Source organism: Diospyros lotus, chromosome 6 (assembly GCF_014633365.1).
Source record: "Diospyros lotus cultivar Yz01 chromosome 6, ASM1463336v1, whole genome shotgun sequence".
NCBI lineage: Eukaryota > Viridiplantae > Streptophyta > Magnoliopsida > Ericales > Ebenaceae > Diospyros > Diospyros lotus.
Genome location: NC_068343.1, coordinates 28,195,222 through 28,208,321, shown reverse-complemented (window position 1 = coordinate 28,208,321; position 13,100 = coordinate 28,195,222).

Here is a 13,100-nt window from a genome sequence, read left to right as displayed (position 1 = left end):
GGACTAAGTTTCCCTGTTATGCCAAATCTCCGCACACCTTTAATGGGCCTGACTCTCAACCAAACGTGGTCGCCTACCTCAAACTCAAGATCTCGCCGTCACTTGTCTGCATAGCTCTTCTATCTATCTTATGTTGTCTTCATTCTTGCTTTGATCACTCGAATCTTTTCTATTGTCTGCTCCACGATCTCAGGACCTAATAAAGCCCTATCTCCAACTTCTTCCCAACAAATCGGCGATCGACATGGTCGACCATATAATGCCTCATAAGGTGACATTCCAATACTTGAATGGAAACTGTTGTTGTAAGAAAATTCCACCAAAGGTAAATGCTCATCCCAACTACCTTGAAAATCTAAAACAAAAGTTCTCAACATGTCTCCAAGAGTCCTAATAGTCCTTTCTGACTGGCCATTTGTCTATGGATGAAATGCCATATTAAACTTCAACTGAGATCCTAATGCATCATGCAAAGCTCCTAAAAAATGAGAAGTGTAACGAGGATCTCGATCTAATACAATTCTAGATGGAACACTGTGTAACCTCACGATCTCCTCAATATAAATCCTGGCAAATCTATTCAATGGGTAAGTCTTCTTAATAGGTAGAAAATGGGTTAATTTAGTCAAACTGTCAACAATCACCCATATAGCATCATAGCCTCTAGTCATCCTGGGTAAAACCCATCACAAAATCCATAGTAACATTATCCCATTTCCACTCCAGAATAGACAATGGAAGTAATAAACTTACAGGTTTCTGATATTCCACTTTAACTTGCTGGCATACTAAACCCTATGAAACATTTTTTTGGCTATATCTTTCTTCATTTAAAATCTCTTGCTTAAGATTTCTATCATCAGGTATACAAATACATCCCTGAAGTAAAAGTATACCATCACTCCATAGAGTATATCTCAAAGGAGAAAATTTATCAATATTTGCTTAAATCTGTGCCAACTTCTCATCTTTTGATTGATGGTTCTCAAGTAAATCAAATAACTCGGGTTGTATTCTCATGTAAACACAACTCATAAACTGATCTATCCTCTGGGGCTGACTCAAAGCATCGGCTACTACATTAGCCTTTTCTGGATGGTATAGAATTTCACAGTCGAAGTCCTTGAATAACTCGACCTAACGTCTTTGCCTCATGTTTAATTCTTTCTGGGATAAAAGATAATGTAAACTCTTATGATCTGTATAAATTTCAACTTTCTCACCATATAAATAGTGTCGTCATATCTTCAATGCAAATACTACCGCTGCCAACTCCAAATCATGAGTAGGGGTAATTCACCTCGTGTTTCTTCAATTGTCTTGAGGCATAAGCATTAGCTCAACCTTATTGCATCAATACGCAACCCAAACCTGAATGGGAAACATTACTCTAAATGGAATATTTCTCTCCACTTCTTAGTATGGCTAAAACTGGTGCAGTTGTCAACTTTTGCTTCAATTCTTGGAAAGCACATTCACACACATCTTTCCATTCAAACTTCTCTCATTTTCTTATTAGCTTAGTCATAGGGAAAATAAACAAACAAATCCCCTTAATGAATTGCCTATAATAGCCTGCAAGACCTAGAAAACTACATATCTCCTTCACTATCATCGGCCTCGGCCAAATCCATAACTACTTTAGTCTTGTCTGGATCCACTGAAACACCATCTCTAGACACCACATGACCTAGATATCAAATCTGAGTGAGCCAGAACTCACACTTACTAAACTTGACATATAATTGCTTCTCTCTAAGCCTCTACAATACTATAGTAAGATCCTTCGTATGCTCCTCTACATTGGGTGAGTAGACCAGAACATCATCTACGAAGACAATAATGAAGAAATCTAGGCACTCATGTAGAACTCGATTTATCAAATCCATGAAAACAACTAGAGCATTCGTTAACCCAAATGGCATCACCACAAACTCATAGTGTCCTTAGTGAGTCCTGAAAGTAATCTTTAAATATTATCATTTTTGACTCGCACCTGATCTTAAGTCTATCTTTGAGAACACCTTAGCTTTTCACAACTGATCTAACAAGTCCTCAACTCGAGGTAAGGGGTACTTGTTCTTCAATGTCACTTGATTCAACTAGCGATAATTTATGCACAACCTCAAAGATCCATCTTTCTTCCTCACGAACAATACTAATGCGCCCCATGGGGATGAACTGGGTTGGATAGAACCCTTTTTTATTAATTCTTCTAACTGGGCCTTCAACTCCCTCAACTCATTGGGCACCATATGGTATGGAGCCTTAGAGATATGTTGTGTAAGAAACAATAACTCAATAGTAAACTCTACTCCTTTCCGATGAGGTAATCCTAGTAATTCATCAAGGAAACAACTGAGAAATCTCATACTACTGGCGCCTCAAACAACTTCCTCTTGCTTCCCTCATATGAGGTAACAAAACTAGGTAAACTTTACATCCATCACGCATCAGCTTCTCTACTTTCATCACTGAGATCATAGGAATCGTAGCCATAGGCTTGACTCCTTTATATATCTGAACCGGCTATCGAGGAAGATCAAATTCAATAATCGTCCGTCGATGGTCAACTCTTGCATAATGCTATGACAACCCATCAATGCTAAGGATCAATCAAAATCCCTAACATCCAGAATTTCTAAATCTCCAAATAGCTTCTTATCATATACCTTGATCTCACAATTCCCAAGCGTTTCTCTTGATAGCATACGCTTGCTCAACTACCGTGGCATAATCCACATTCTGAGCTCTTCCAAAAGCGTGGATAATATTAGCACGCAATCCTCTCTAAAATTTAACAACCTTCTTAGCTTCAGTAGACACCAACTCTGAGGCCTATCTAGTTAAGGCTGTAAACTCTGCCTCACATTGGGCCACTATCTTGGTACCTTACACCAACTCATCAAACTCAAAAACTTTTTGGTCCTTAACCCATGCTAGGCAATAAGCGTCGTTGAATATTTGCTGAAATTCGACCCATGAGGGTTATCGATTACCAAATCTCAGGCGGACAGTCTCCCACCATCTCTCGGCATCACCTTTGCATAAAAATGTGCTAAGTTGTACTCGGCAGTCGTCTGTACAATCGATAGCATCCAATTCTCAACTGTTGCTGCATGTGTGCCTCCATGGAATGCTGATGGTCGGAAGGTCATGAAATCCTTTAATAGCTGACTCCCTATATCTATCTCCACAACTGGAGCTGTTGGAGCGACTGACTTATCGCCTCTACTACCTCCTACTTCTTGGGAAACTTGTCCTTGCCTAATTAATAACTAGGGTATCTACCGCTCTCATCAATCCTACTAACATACCTCGCATCTCGACCATTCCCTGCCGTAGATCGCAACTAGACTCTCATGGTGAGTCTGGTGTGGATACTGAAAACTCGTATTGCATAGAAGTAGCCTGACTGCGAGTACGGGGTCGTCCTCTTTGATTACTCATCTTCTTGCATCACCACTTAGGGTTAGAATACTGTAAATTGGGCTAACTTATCTAACTGACGGACACAAGTCCTAACTCTACCCAACATCCTATGTGTGTACTGGAGACTCCTCAAAATACCGCTCTGATACCAACGCTGTAACACCCCCTTTCCTAGATCTGCCCGAGAAGAGGTGCTACGGGAAAAAGAAAATAAACTGACTGATAAACTGAATTCCGATACCAATACTGTATATGTCAATTAACTATAATAAAATTCTGAGTCAACAAAAACTGAAATCATAAACTACATCTAAGGGAAATCCCTAAACTGGAATATAAAATAAACCTAAACTGATCAAACGCTAACTAATGAACTGACAACTCCCAGACATCTTTGGTCTTGAGTGGCTCTATGTACACACACTACCGGACACTACTGCTAGGCCTCACATCTGGTACTCCCCCGTTAGGACCTGGAATGGTGAAGAGTACAAGGTGAGCTACAAAGCTCATCAAGTAATAAACTGGAAAGGAAAAACTGAAACTGAATCGAGAAATATCGATACTGATTAAAACTTACTGAACTTGTACTGAGAGATATAATAATCACTGGATGGCATTATAAGATGTAATGCACATAAACTGTAAACTAAATGCAGGTATGCAACTCTGGCACGTAGGCCCACATAACTGTAATACATACCTAGCTGATCTGAAACCAGCATACACAAAAACTGTAAGCACATACTGTGGGTAATATGCCCCTGGCTCCCTGGTCGACAACAGGCGAGCAAAACAAAACTAAAAACTAAACTGGTGGGATCCCCGTGGACAAGCTGCCTGGCTCGCTTAATGCAATGCTGTGCACATATATATGCTGGCACACAATATGTAGTGCTTCATATAAAATCGTGCCAAATGTTCATACCAAAAATGTATGCACATAATCTCACAAATAATGCTGACCATGTCATAATAATATACTAAACATGTAATCTAATCTTCAATGTATTAGAATACAAAGATTCCATGAACTATGTATTATGACATGGGCATGATTAGCTCAATATAATCTGGCATTTAAATTCAATAGGTGTATTAATTATTTTATCGAAGTTAAACTTGAATTGGACTTTCTGGAAGCCTACTTGAAATTCTGAGGAGACCCATCCAGATACTATAAAAAAGGCATACGGATACTCTAAAGGGTATTTGGATAATCTGGGATAAAGGCTTTCGGATACTAAAAGAGACAACTTTAAGAAAACACGGAATTCGGGACAGATTGTTACCCTTTCGTATTTTAACCATAACTCTCTATTATGAACTCTGATTGATCTGATTAAAATTGATGTGGAAAGAAAAGAGGAATAAATACAACTTTCATGTTTTGCATTTTGTGAGATTCAGGCTCCATAAAGGTCAAAATTGGCCCACAAGAGAACAAAAGCTTTCTGGAATGCTGAGTGGACAGATTGATACCCTTTTGTATTTTTGCATAACTCTCTGGTCTGAACTCTGATTGATCTGATTCAAATTACTATTGAAATACGAGAGGAATACCTAAAACTTTCATGTTTTGATTTTTTCTAGATTCGGGCTCCATCAAGGTCAAAATTGGCCCGCAAAGGAACAAAACTCAAAGAGACAACTTTAAGAAAACACAGAATTCGGAACATATTGATACCCTTTCGTATTTGTGACATAACTCTCTCTTCTAAACTCTGATTTAACTGATTCAAATTGATGTGGAAAGAAAAGAGGAATACCTACAACTTTTTTTTTTTTTAAGTTTGCGAGATTCTGGCTCCATCAAGGTCAAAATCGGCCCGTAAGAGAACAAAAACTTTCTGGAATGCTGGGTGGACAGATTGATACCCTTTCGTATTTTGGCCAAAACTCTCTCTTATGAACTCCGCTTGAGCTGATTCAAATTGATATGGAAATAAAATAGGAATACCTACAACTTTTATGTTTTTAAGTTTCCAAGATTCGGGCTCCATCAAGGTTAAAATTGGCCTACAAGAGAACAAAAACATTCTGGAATGCTGGGTATCCGAATACTGAATTCTTGTATCTGGATACCTTCATCTTCCAACCCAGAAATGAGACACGGACAGAGACGCCATGGATTCAATTTAAAGCTAAATAACAACACCATTCCAAAAGAAATCTTGGGAAAACAAGTCTCAATTGGTAAGAAACAATCATATGAACGAACAACGGATTAAAACTTGAAGAATCAAAGATAAAGATCCAATGAATAATCTGATCATGCACACTGTTATGCTAATATATATGTATGTAAAAACTGATCTGCAATTCAATATAGATCCTACAAAAGTTGAGTTTGATTGCTACACATGCTCCCGTAAGAATGATTTACAAGGAGAAGAACTTGCCTGTTGATTTGATCAATCAACCGATGGAACTTGGATGAACTCTAGGCTTCTTCAATTTGTTTTCTTTGTTCTTCACGGCGTGACTCTATGCTAGAGTTTAAAGGCTTATATATATGTACATATAAGTAGGAAATACAACCCTAAATCCCATAACTCACACTCCTTTAGTAATTAGGAGACTATAATTTAATCCCTCTTCTCGCAAGGATTCTTCCAACATAATAACTCTTAATTAAATAATTTAATTCTAATTAACAAACCTCTAAAAGACTGCCATCTCCTTATATTCAATCCTCACAATTTAATAAGAATCTAATGCTATTTAAATATTATTTTCTCAAATAAAATCTCAATTGCCACATTAAGTAATTAACTCGCAATATCTTAAACTGAAAATTAATGAAATAAATTAATCAATGTTAAATAAATACTAAACCCTCTGATCGGTCGTTACAGAATCAATTACAGGGAATGCTCTGTAGCCAAGATATCTAAAAAAAAAAATTAAGACGATTAAAATTTCAAGTCAATTATTAAGACATCGAAAAAAATCAAATCGGAAACAGTTTTTTGTACAGCGAAAATTCAGGCCGAAAAACATAATAGTCGTAATTGATTTAAAAAAAGTGAACAGAATCAGGAATACACTTTATATTAGTTAGTACATCAAACTTTTGGTTTTTTTATTGATTTCAAAGTATTTTGGTTTGGGAGTGTAAGTGAAATCTTTACAACATTAGGGGTTTAACGTGATTTTCGGTACAGTTACGATTAACCGAATCGATTCCAAGGAATGCTCTGTAGCCCAGATATTTAGAAAAATTTATATGATACAAACCAAAATTTCTAGACCATTAATATGACATCGGAAAAAATCAAATCGGAAACATTTTTTTGTACAACGAAAATTCAGGCCTAAAAACTAAATAGTCGTAATTGATTTAAAAAAGTGAACAGAATCAGGAATACACTTTATATTAGTTAGTACATCAGACTTTTGGTTTTTTTATTGTTTTCAGAGTATTTTGGTTTGGGAGTGTAAGTGAAATCTTTACAACGTTAGGGGTTTAAGGTGATTTTCGATACAATTACGATTAACCGAATCGATTCCAGGGAATGCTCTGTAACCTAGATATCTAAAACAAATTATATGATACAAACTAAAATTTCTAGACGATTAATATGACATCAGAAAAATCAAATCGGAAACAGTTTGCTATGCAGCGAAAATTCATGCCGAAAAATAGAATTGTCGTAATTGATTTAAAAAAAGAGAACAGAACCCACAATACACTCTAAATTAGTTAGTAGATCAAACTTTCGATTTTTCTTTAGTTTAAGTGTATTTTTGTTTGCGAGTGTAATTGAAATCTTTAGAAGATTAGGTGTTTAACGTGATTTTCGGTACAATTACGAATATCCGAATCAATTGCAGGGAACGCTCTGTAGCCCAGATATCTAAAAAAAATTATATGCGACGAACTAAAATTTCTGGACGATTATTATGACATCAGAAAAAATCAAATCGAAAATTGTTTTTTGTGCAGCGAAAATTCTGGCCGAAAAATCGAATAGTCGTAATTGTTTTAAAAAAAATTAACAGAACCCGGATTACACTTTAAATTTATTAGTAGATCAAACTTTTGGTTTTCCTATGGTTTTAAGTGTATTTTTGTTTGGGAGTGTGTGTGAAATCTTTAGGAGACTAGGGGTTTACCGTGATTTTCGGTATAGTAAGGATTAACCAAATCAATTCCAGGGAATGCTCTGTAGCCCAGATATCTAAAAAAATTTATATGATACGAACTAAAATTTCTAGACGATTATTATGACATCGGAAAAAATCAAATTGGAAACAGATTTTTGTGTAGCGAAAATTCAGGTCGAAAAACTGAATCATCGTAATTGATTTAAAAGAAGTGAACAGAATCTGGAATACACTTTAAATTAGTTAGTAGATCAAACTTTTGATTTTCCTATGGTTTTAAGTATATTTTTGTTTGGGAGTGTAAGTGAAATGTTTAGAAGATTAGGGGTCTAATGTGATTTCCGGTACAGTTACGAATAACTGAATCGATTCTAGGGAATGCTCTATAGCCCAGATATCTAAAAAAATTTATATGTTACGAACTAAAATTTCTAGACAATTATTACGACATCGGAAAAAATCAAATCAGAAACAGTTTTTTGTGTAGCCAAAATTCAGGCCAAAAAATCGAATCGTCGTAAATGATTTAAAAAAAAGTGAACAGAACCTGGAATACACTTTAAATTAGTTAGTAGATCAAACTTTTGATTTTCCTATGGTTTTAAATGTATTTTTGTTCGGGAGTGTATGTGAAATCTTCAGAAGATTAGGGTTTTAACGTGATTTTCGGTACCGTTACGAATAACCGAATCGATTACAGGGAATGCTTAGAAGCCTAGATATCCAAAAAAATTTATATGATACGAAATAAATTTCTAGATGATTATTATGACATCGAAAAAAATTAAATCAGAAACAGTTTTTGTGCAGCGAAAATTCAGGCCGAAAAATCGAATCGTCGTAATTGATTTTAAAAAAGTGAACAGTACCCGGAATACACTTTATATTAGTTAGTAGATCAAACTTTTGGTTTTCCAATGGTTTTATGTGTATTTTTGTTTGGGAGTGTAAGTGAAATCTTTGAAAGATTATGGGTTTAACGTGATTTCCGGTACAGTTACAAATAACCGAATCGATTCTAGGGATTACTCTGTAGCCCAGATATCTAAAAAAATTTATATGATACGAACGAAAATTTCTAAACGATTATTATAACATCAGAAAAAATCAAATTGGAAACAGATTTTTATGCAGCGAAAATTCAAGCCGAAAAACTGAATCGTCTTAATTGATTTAAAAAAAGTGAACAGAACCTGGAATACAGTTTAAATTTGTTAGTAGATCAAACTTCTGGTTTTCCTATGGTTTTTAGTGTATTTTTGTTTTAGAGTGTGTGTGAAATCTTTAGGAGACTAGGGGTTACCGTGATTTTCGATATAGTAAGGATTAACCAAATCGATTCCAGGGAATGCTCTGTAGCCCAGATATCTAAAAAAATTTATATGGTACAAACTATAATTTCTAGATGATTATTATGACATCAGAAAAAACCAAATTAGAAACAGTTTTTTGTGAAGCGAAAATTAAGGCCGAAAAACTGAATCGTCATAATTGATTTAAAAAAGTGAACAGAACCTGGAATACAGTTCGAATTAGTTAGTAGATCAAACTTTTGGTTTTTCTATGGTTTAAGTGTATTTTTGTTTGGGAGTCTTAGTGAAATCTTTAGAAGATTAGGGGTTTAACATGATTTTTGGTACAGTTACGAATAACCGAATCGATTCTAGGGAATGCTTTGTAGCCTAGATATCTAAAAAAATTTAGATGATACGAACTAAAATTTTTGGAAGATTATTATGACATTGGAAATAATCAAATCGGAAATAGGTTTTTGTGTAGTGAAAATTCATGCCGAAAAATCGAATCATCGTAATTGATTTAAAAAAAGTGAACAGAACCCAGAATACACTTTAAATTAGTTAGTAGATCAAATTTTTGGATTTCCTATGGTTTTAAGTGTATTTTTGTTTGGGAGTGTAAGTGAAATGTTTAGAAGATTAGGGGTCTAAAGTGATTTTCGGTGCTGTTACGAATAACCGAATCGATTATAGGGAATGCTCTGTAGCCTAGATATCTAAAACAATTTATATGATACGAACTAAAATTTCTAGACGATTATTATGACATCAGAAAAAATGAAATCGGAAACAGTATTTTGTGCAGCGAAAATTCTGGCCGAAAAACCGAATCATCGTAATTGATTTAAAAAAAGTGAACAGAACCCGGAATACACTTTAAATTAGTTAGTAGATCAAACTTCTGGTTTTCCTATGGTTTTAAGTGTATTTTTATTTGCGAATGTAAGTGCAATCTTGAGAAGATTAGGCTTTTAACGTGATTTACGGTACAGTTACGAATAACTAAATCGTTTACAGGGAATGCTCTGTAGCCCCGATATCTAAAAAAATTTATATGATACGAACTAAAATTTCTAGATGATTATTATGACATCGAAAAAAAACAAATCAGAAATAGTTTATTATGCAACGAAAATTCAGTCTGAAAAATCGAATCGTCCTAATTGATTTAAAAAAAGCGAACAGTACCCGGAATACACTTTATATTACTTAGTAGATCAAACTTTTGGTTTTCCTATGGTTTTAAGTGTATTTTTGTTTTGGAGTGTAAGTGAAATCTTTTAAAGATTAGGAGTTTAACATGATTTCCTGTACCGTTACGAATAACCGAATCGATTAAAGTGAATGCTCTGTAGCCCAGATATCTAAAAAAATTTGTATGATACGAACTAAAATTTCTAGATGATTATTATGACATAGAAAAAAATCAAATCGAAAACAGTTTTTTGTACAGCGAAAATTCAGGCCGAAAAATTGAATTGTCGTAATTGATTTAAACAGTACCCGGAATACACTTTATATTAGTTAGTGAATCAAACTTTTGGTTTTCCAATGGTTTTAAGGGTATTTTTGTTTGGGAGTATAAGTGAAATCCTTACAAGATTATGGGTTTTACGTGATTTTCGGTATAGTTACGAATAATCGAATCGATTCCGGGGAATGCTCTATCGCCCAGATATCTAAAAAAATGTATATGATAAGAACTAAAATTTCTAGACGATTATTATGACATCGGAAAAAATCAAATCGGAAACAGTTTTTTGAGCAGCGAAAATTCAGGCAGAAAAATTGAATCGTCGTAATTGATTTAAAAAAAAAGTGAACAGAACCCGTAATACACTTTAAATTAGTCAGTAGATCAAACTTTTGGTTTTCCTATGGTTTTAAGTGTATTTTTGTTTTGGAGTGTAAGTGAAATATTTAGAAGATTATGAGTTTAAAGTGATTTCCGATACAATTACGAATAACTGAATTGATTCCAGGGAATGGTCTGTAGCCCAGATATCTAAAAAATTTATATAATACGAAGTAAAATTTCTAGACGATTATTACGACATCGGAAAAAATCAAATCGAAAAAGTTTTTTGTGCAGCGAAAATTCAGGCTGAAAAACCTAATCGTCGTAATTGAGTTAAAAAAAGTGAACAGATCTTGGAATACACTTTAAATTAGTTAGTGGATCAAACTTTTGGTTTTCCTATGATTTTAAGTGTATTTTTGTTTGGGAGTGTAAGTGAAATCTTTAGAAGATTAGGGTTTTAACGTGATTTTTGGTACAATGACGAATAACTGAATCGATTACAGGGAATGCTCTATAGCCCCGATATCTAAAAATATTTTATGATACAAATTAAAATTTCTAAACGATTATTATGACATTGAAAAAAATCAAATCGGAAATAGTTTTTTGTCCAGCGAAAATTTAGGCTGAAAAATCGAATTGTCGTAATGGATTTGAAAAAAGTGAACAGAACCTGGAATACACTTTAAATTAATTAGTAGATCAAACTTTTGATTTTCCTATTGTTTTCAGTGTATTTTTGTTTGGGAGTGTAAGTGAAATCTTTGGAAGATTAGGGTTTAACGTGATTTTCAGTATAGTTACGAATAATCGAATCGATTCCAAGAAATGCTCTGTAGCGTAGATATCTAAAAAAATTTATATGATACGAACTAAAATTTCTAGACGATTATTGTGACATCGGAAAAAATCAAATCAGAAACAGCTTTTTGTGCCGCGAAAATTTTGGCCGAAAAATTGAATCATTGTAATTTTTTTAAAAAAAATGAACAGAACCCAGAATACACTTTAAATTAGTTGGTAGATCAAACTTTTGGTTTTCCTATGGTTGTAAGTGTATTTTTGTTTGGGAGTGTAAGTGAAATCTTTAGAAGATTAGGGGTTTAACGTGATTTTTGGTACAGTTACGATTAACCAAATCGATTCCAAGGAATGCTCTGTAGCCGAGAAATCTAAAAAAAAAATTTATATGATACAAACTAAAATTTCTAGACTATTAATATGACATTGGAAAAAATCAAATCGAAAACAATTTTTTGTGCAACGAAAATTCATGCCAAAAAACTGAATTGTCGTAATTGATTTAAAAAAAGTGAAGAGAACCCGGAATACACTTTCAATTGCAGGGAACGCTATGTAGCCCAGATATCTAAAAAAATTATATGCTACGAACTAAAATTTCTAGACTATTATTATGATATCGAAAAAAATCAAATCGGAAATAGTTTTTTGTGCAGCGAAAATTCTGGCTGAAAAATCGAATTGTCATAATTGATTTAAAAAATGTGAACAGAACCTGGAATACACTTTAAATTAGTTGGTAGATCAAACTTTTGGTTTTCTATGATTTTAAGTGTATTTTTGTTTGGGAGTGTAACTGAAATCTTTAGAAGATTAGGGGTTTAATCTGATTTTCGGTACAGTTACGAATAACCGAATCGATTCTTGGGAATACTCTGTAGCCTAGATATCTAAAAAAATTTAGATGATACGAACTAAAATTTTTGGAAAATTATTATGACATCAGAAATAATCAAATCGGAAATAGGTTTTTCTGTAGTGAAAATTCATGCCGAAAAATCGAATCGTCGTAATTAATTTTAAAAAAAGTGAACAGAACCTGGAATACACTTTCAATTAGTTAGTAGATCAAATTTTTGGTTTTCCTATGGTTTTAAGTGTATTTTTGTTTGGGAGTGTAAGTGAAATCTTTAGAAGATTAGGGGTTTAACGTGATTTTCTGTACAGTTACGAATAACCGAATCCATTCCAAAGAATGCTATGTAGCCCAGATATCTAAAAAAATGTATATGATACGAACTAAAATTTTTAGACGATAATTATGACATCGGAAAAAATCAAATAGGAAACAATTTTTTCAGCAGCGAAAATTCAGGCCGAAAAACCGAATTGTCATAATTGATTTAAAAATGTGAACAGAACCTGGAATACACTTTAAATTAGTTGGTAGATCAAACTTTTGGTTTTTCTATGATTTTAAGTGTATTTTTGTTTGGGAGTGTAACTGAAATCTTTAGAAGATTAGGGGTTTAATCTGATTTTCGGTACAGTTAGGAATAACCAAATCAATTCTAGGGAATGCTCTGTAGCTCAGATATCTAAAAATTTTATATGATACGAACTAAAATTTATAGACGATTATTATGACATCAGAAAAAATGAAATCGGAAACAGTATTATGTGCAGCGAAAATTCAAGCCGAAAAATCGAATCGTCGT